The sequence below is a fragment of the Triticum urartu genome, chromosome 7A (genome assembly GCF_056163025.1).
Source record: "Triticum urartu cultivar PI428250 chromosome 7A, HENAU_Tu73, whole genome shotgun sequence".
NCBI classification, from domain to species: Eukaryota; Viridiplantae; Streptophyta; class Magnoliopsida; order Poales; family Poaceae; genus Triticum; species Triticum urartu.
In genome coordinates this window covers 50,927,512-50,935,237 of record NC_141879.1, presented here as the reverse complement: position 1 = coordinate 50,935,237, position 7,726 = coordinate 50,927,512, and positions in this window count along the sequence as shown.

Genomic DNA, 7,726 nt, shown 5'->3' with positions numbered 1-7,726 from the left:
CATCTTTTCATTTAGACGAAGTATATACTTCCTCTGTTCAGAAACACTTATCGCAAAAATAATAAAAATTGCAAAAACATTTATGAATAGTTCATCTGTTTTCTTTGGCCAGTTGTGCAGATAGAATGCTAACTAAGTTGGGCCTGTTTGATAAGTTATATAACTGCAGCACCTATTATTGCTACTGATATCATTGACTCATTGCTGCCTTTGTGCAATGCAGAACTGTTAAGAGTGATTTGGCGGATTCAAGATTTTGTGAAGCTCTTTTGACATTTAAAGCTCCGAACTGAAGGTACTTAATAAACTCAAAAGCATTCAGTCCAGACCTTGCAATTTCTGTGTTTTTTTGTATTGCTAGATGAATGGTAACATCGTTTGACAGGTGAATGTAGTTTGGTCCTACTTTCCTAATTAAATAGCACATGTTTTGTTGAACATCTAGAGAATGTTGGCATGGATAGACATGCTGCTGATTGTCATAAGTACATTAAAAAAAACAAGTATAAGACCAACATCCATGATTTTTTTTCAGCTAAAACTATTGATGATTTTTTGTTGGGTGACCTATTAGATCTGGAATGGAAGCTCACATAAGTTGAGCTGATTTTTGTCCATATGAAAGCAGAGGACCATATGGTCTGTGGCCTTTTCATCCATATGAAAGTAGAGGCACATTGTGGCGCTAGTTTTCTGGGTTTTGTCTCCAACCATCGTGTCGTGATGATTTTGCAGGTACCCCGAGAGGCCCTTGAGTTTGCCGGAATGTCGATTAACTTCCGTTCCGGCAAATTCGGGTACTCCATATGTCCTATTTTTAGCAAAGGTCATGCTGAAATTTTCCGTGAATTTTAGCATGACTATGCTAAAAATAGGACATATGGGGTACTTGCGACTAATGCATGGGCCAGGGTATCTTAGTACTTAATTAAGTAGGATCAACTGCTCTTGTGTTATACATATTCTATTTGGATGGCCCTGCTAACCCTTGACCATAAATACTTGAGATGGATGTAGCAGGCTTAAAGAAAGAAATGTTTTTAGGCCGTCCACTGGGCCTGGCTGAATGCACAAATGTGCATGACTAACAATATTCTATTGTAAAGCTAAACAGGAAAGAGGAACCACTCATCCTAACCATTTGCTCTCAAAATTACCACTTCACTTCTTACTACTGAAAATCTTAGACCTGTTGGGGAACGTAGCAGAATTTTAAAATTTTCTACGCATCACCAAGATCAATCTATGGACTCATCTAGCAACGAGGTAGAGAGGAGTGCATCTACATACCCTTGTAGATTGCGCGTGGAAGCGTTCAAGAGAACCGGGTTGATGGAGTCATACTCGACGTGATCCAAATCACCAATGACCTAGCGCTGAACGGACGGCACCTCCGCGTTCAACACACGTACGGTTGGGAAGACGTCTCCTCCAACTTGATCCAGCAAGGGGGAAGGAGAGGTTGATGGAGATCCATTAGCACGACGGCGTGGTGGTGGAAACTACGGCGATCTCGGTAGGGCTTCGCCAAGCACAGTGAGATGGAGGAGTGTCACGGGAGGGAGAGGGAGAGGCCAGGGCCTAGGGTGCGGCTGCCCTCCCTCTCCCCACTATTTATAGGACCCCTAGGGGGGCGCCGGCCCTAGGAGATGCCATCTCCAAGGGGGGGCAAGGGGTGGCTTGCCCCCCAAGGCAAGTGGGGCGCCCCCCACCCCTAGGGTTTCCAACCCTAGGCGCAGGGGGAGGCCCATGGGGGACGCACCAGCCCACCAGGGGCTGGTTCCCCTCCCGCTTCAGCCCATGGGGCCCTCCGGGATAGGTGGCCCCACCCAGTGGACCCCCGGGACCCTTCCGGTGGTCCCGGTACAATACCGATTACCCCCGAAACTTTCCCGATGGCCGAAACTTGACTTCCTATATATAAATCTTCACCTCCAGACCATTCCGGAACTCCTCGTGACGTTCGGGATCTCATCCGGGACTCCGAACAACTTTTGGGTTACCGTATAATAATATCTCAACAACCCTAGCATCACCGAACCTTAAGTGTGTAGATCCTACGGGTTCGGGAGACACGCAGGCATGACCGAGACGACTCTCCGGTCAATAACCAACAGCGGGATCTGGATACCCATGTTGGCTCCCACATGCTCCTCGATGATCTCATCGGATGAACCATGATGTCGGGGATTCAATCAATCCGTATATAATTCCCTTTGTCAATCGGTACGTTACTTGCCCGAGACTCGATCATCGGTATCCCAATACCTCGTTCAATCTCGTTACCGGCAAGTCAATTTACTCGTACCGTAATGCATCATCCCGTGATCAACCACTTGGTCACATTGAGCTCATTATGATGATGCATTACCGAGTGGGCCCAGAGATACCTCTTCGTCATACAGAGTGACAAATCCCAGTCTCGATTCGTGCCAACCCAACAGACACTTTCGGAGATACCTGTAGTGTACCTTTATAGTCACCCAGTTACGTTGTGATGTTTGGCACACCCAAGGCACTCCTACGGTATCCGGGAGTTGCACAATCTCATGGACTAAGGAAATGATACTTGACATTCGGAAAAGCTACAACAAACGAACGACACGATCTTTGAGCTATGCTTAGGATTGGGTCTTGTCCATCACATCATTCTCCTAATGATGTGATCCCGTTATCAATGACATCCAATGTCCATAGTCAGGAAACCATGACTATCTTTTGATCAACGAGCTAGTCAACTAGAGGCTCACTAGGGACGTGTTGTGGTCTATGTATTCACACATGTATTACGATTTCCGGATAACACAATTATAGCATGAACAATAGACAATTATCATGAACAAAGAAATATAATAATAACCATTTTATTATTGCCTCTAGGGCGTATTTCCAACAGTCTCCCACTTGCACTAGAGTCAATAGTCTAGTTACATTGTGATGAATCGAACACCCATGCAGTTCTGGTGTTGATCATGTTTTGCTCTAGGGAGAGGTTTAGTCAACGGATCTGCCACATTCAGGTCCGTATGTACTTTACAAATCTCTATGTCTCCATTTTGAACACTTTCACAAATGGAGTTGAAGCGACGCTTGATATGCCTGGTCTTCCCGTGAAACCTGGGCTCCTTGGCAAGGGTAATAGCTCCAGTGTTGTCATAGAAGAGAGTCATCGGGCCCGACGCATTGGGTATGACTCCTAGGTCGGTAATGAGCTCCTTCACCCAGATTGCCTCTTGTGCTGCCTCCGAGGCTGCCATGTACTCCGCTTCACATGTAGATCCCACCATAACGCTTTGCTTGCAACTGCACCAGCTTACTGCCCCTCAAAATATACACGTATCCGGTTTGTGACTTAGAGTCATCCAGATCTGTGTCAAAGCTAGCATCAACGTAACCCTTTACGACAAGCTCTTCGTCACCTTCATAAACAAGAAACATATCCTTAGTCCTTTTCAGGTACTTCAGGATATTCTTGACCGCTGTCCAGTGTTCCATGCCGGGATTACTTTGGTACCTTCCTACCAAACTTGCGGCAAGGTTTACATCAGGTCTGGTACACAGCATAGCATACATGATAGACCCTATGGTCGAGGCATAGGGGACGACACTCATCTTTTCTCTATCTTCTGCCGTGGTCGGGCATTGAGCCGTGCTCAATCTCGTACCTTGCAATACAGGCAAGAACCTCTTCTTTGACTGATCCATTTTGAACTTCTTCAATATCTTGTCAAGGTACGTACTCTGTGAAAGACCAATGAGGCGTCTCGATCTATCTCTATAGATCTTGATGCCTAATATATAAGCAGCTTCTCCAAGGTCCTTCATTGAAAAACACTTGTTCAAGTAGGCCTTTATGCTTTCCAAGAATTATATATCATTTCCCATCAACAGTATGTCATCCACATATAATATGAGAAATGCTACAGAGCTCCCACTCACTTTCTTGTAAATGCAGGCTTCTCCATAAGTCTGCGTAAACCCAAACGCTTTGATCATCTCATCAAAATGAGTGTTCCAACTCCGAGATGCTTGCACCAGCCCATAAATCGAGCGTTGGAGCTTGCACACCTTGTCAGCATTCTTAGGATCGACAAAACCTTCCGGCTGCATCATATACAATTCTTCCTTAAGGAAACCATTAAGGAATGTCGTTTTGACGTCCATTTGCCATATCTCATAATCATAGAATGCGGCAATTGCTAACATGATTCGGACGGACTTCAGCTTCGCTACGGGTGAGAAAGTCTCATCGTAGTCAACCCCTTGAACTTGTCGATAACCCTTAGCGACAAGCCGAGCTTTATAGATGGTTACGTTACCATCCGCGTCTGTCTTCTTCTTAAAGATCCATTTATTTTCTATGGCTCGCCGATCAACGGGCAAGTCAGTCAAAGTCCATACTTCGTTTTCATACATGGATCCTATCTCGGATTTCATGGTTTCCAGCCATTTGTCGGAATCCGGGCCCGCCATTGCTTCTTCATAGTTCGAAGGTTCACCGTTGTCTAATAACATGATTTCCAAGACAGGGTTGCCGTACCACTCTGGTGCGGAACGTGTCCTCGTGGACCTACGAAGTTCAGTAGCAACTTGATCTGAAGTTTCATGATCATCATCATCAACTTCCTCTCTAGTCCGTGCAGGCACTTCAGGAACATTTTCTTGAGCTGCACCGCTCACCGGTTCAAGAGGTAATACTTCATCAAGTTCTACTTTCCTCCCACTTATTTCTTTCGAGAGAAACTCTTTCTCTAAAAAGGACCCATTCTTGGCAACAAAGATCTTGCCTTCGGATCTGAGGTAGAAGGTATACCCAATAGTTTCTTTAGGGTATCCTATGAAGATGCATTTTTCCGATTTGGGTTCGAGCTTTTCAGGTTGAAGTTTCTTGACATAAGCATTGCATCCCCAAACTTTTAGAAATGACAGCTTAGGTTTCTTCCCAAACCATAATTCATACGGTGTCGTCTCAACGGATTTCGATGGAGCCCTATTTAAAGTGAATGCGGAAGTCTCTAAAGCATAGCCCCAAAATGACAGCGGTAAATCGGTAAGAGACATCATAGAATGCACCATATCCAATAGAGTGTGATTACGACGTTCGGACACACCATTACGCTGAGGTGTTCCGGGCGGTGTGAGTTGTGAAACTATTCCACATTTCCTTAAGTGTGTGCCAAATTCGTGACTCAAGTATTCTCCCCCATGATCTGATCACAAGAACTTGATTTTCTTGTCACGTTGATTCTCAACCTCACTCTGAAATTCCTTGAACTTTTCAAAGGTCTCAGACTTGTGTTTCATTAAGTAGACATACCCATATCTACTCAAGTCATCAGTGAGGGTGAGAACATAACGATAGCCACCGCGAGCCTCAACACTCATTGGACCGCACACATCAGTATGTATAATTTCCAATAAGTTGGTTGCTCGCTCCATCGTTCCTTAGAACGGAGTCTTGGTCATTTTACCCATGAGGCATGGTTCGCACGTATCGAATGATTCGTAATCAAGAGACTCCAAAAGTCCATCTGCATGGAGCTTCCTCATGCATTTGACACCTATGTGACCAAGGCGGCAGTGCCACAAGTATGTGGGACTATCATTATCAACCTTACATCTTTTGGTATTCACACTATGAATATGTGTAACATTACGCTCGAGATTCATTAAGAATAAACCATTCACCAACGGAGCATGACCATAAAACATATCTCTCATATAAATAGAACAACCATTATTCTCGGATTTAAACGAGTAGCCATCTCAAATTAAACGAGATCCTGATACAATGTTCATGCTCAAAGCTGGCACTAAATAACAATTATTGAGGTTTAAAACTAATCCCGTAGGTAAATGTAGAGGTAGCGTGCCGACGGCGATCACATCGACCTTGGAACCATTCCCGACACGCATCGTCACCTCATCCTTCGCCAGTCTCCGGTTATTCCGCAACTCCTGCTTTGAGTTACAAATGTGAGCAACCGCACCGGTATCAAATACCCAGGAGCTACTACGAGTACTGGTAAGGTACACATCAATTACATGTATATCACATATACCTTTAGTGTTGCCGGCCTTCTTGTCCGCTAAGTATTTGGGGCAGTTCCGCTTCCAGTGACCACTTCCCTTGCAATAAAAACACCCAGTCTCGGGCTTGGGTCCATTCTTTGGCTTCTTCCCGGCAGCTTGCTTACCGGGCGCGGCAACTCCCTTGCCGTCCTTCTTGAAGTTCTTCTTACCCTTGCCTTTCTTGAACTTAGTGGTTTTATTCACCATCAACACTTGATGTTCCTTTTTGATTTCCACCTCTGCTGATTTCAGCATTGAATATACCTCAGGAATGGTCTTTTCCATCCCCTGCATATTGAAGTTCATCACAAAGCTCTTGTAGCTCGGTGGAAGTGACTGAAGGATTCTGTCAATGACCGCGTCATCCGGGAGATTAACTCCCAGCTGAGTCATGCGGTTATGCAACCCAGACATTTTGAGTATGTGCTCATTGACAGAACTATTTTCCTCCATCTTACAGCTGAAGAACTTGTCGGATACTTCATATCTCTCGACCCGGGCATGAGCTTGGAAAACCATTTTCAGCTCTTCGAACATCTCATATGCTCCGTGTCTCTCAAAATGCTTTTGGAGCCCCGGTTCTAAGCTGTAAAGCATGCCACACTGAACTAGGGAGTAATCATCAACACGTGACTGCCAAGCGTTCATAACGTCTTGGTTCTCTGGGATAGGTGCGTCACCTAGCGGTGCTTCTAGGACATAATCTTTCTTGGCAGCTATGAGGATGATCCTCAGGTTCCGGACCCAGTCCGTATAGTTGCTTCCATCATCTTTCAGCTTGGTTTTCTCTAGGAACGCGTTGAAGTTGAGGACAACATGGGCCATTTGATCTACAAGACATATTGTAAAGATTTTAGACTAAGTTCATGATAATTAAGTTCATCTAATCAAATTACTCAATGAACTCCCACTCAGATAGACATCCCTCTAGTTATCTAAGTGAAACATGATCCGAGTTAACTAGGCCGTGTCCGATCATCACGTGAGACGGACTAGCCAACATCAGTGAACATCTTCATGTTGATCGTATCTTCTATACGACTCATGCTCGACCTTTCGGTCTTCCATGTTCCGAGGCCATGTCTGTACATGCTAGGCTCGTCAAGTCAACCTAAGTGTATTGCGTGTGTAAATCTGGCTTACACCCGTTGTATTCGAACGTTAGAGTCTATCACACCCGATCATCACGTGGTGCTTCGAAACAATGATCCTTCGCAACGGTGCACAGTTATGGGGAACACTTTTTTGAAATTATTACGAGGGATCATCTGATTTAAGCTACCGTCGTTCTAAGAAAATAAGATGTAAAACATGATAAACATCACATGCAATCAAATAGTGACATGATATGGCCAATATCATTTGCTCCTTTTGATCTCCATCTTCGGGGCTCCATGATCATCGTTGTCACCGGCATGACACCATGATCTCCATCATCATGATCTCCATCATCGTGTCTTCTTGAAGTTGTCTCATCATCTATTACTTCTACTACTATGGCTAACGCTTTAGCAATAAAGTAAAGTAATTACATGACGTTTATCTTGACACGCAGGTCATAAATAAATAAAGACAACTCCTATGGCTCCTGCCGGTTGTCATACTCATCGACATGCAAGTCGTGATTCCTATTACAAGAACATTATCAATCTCA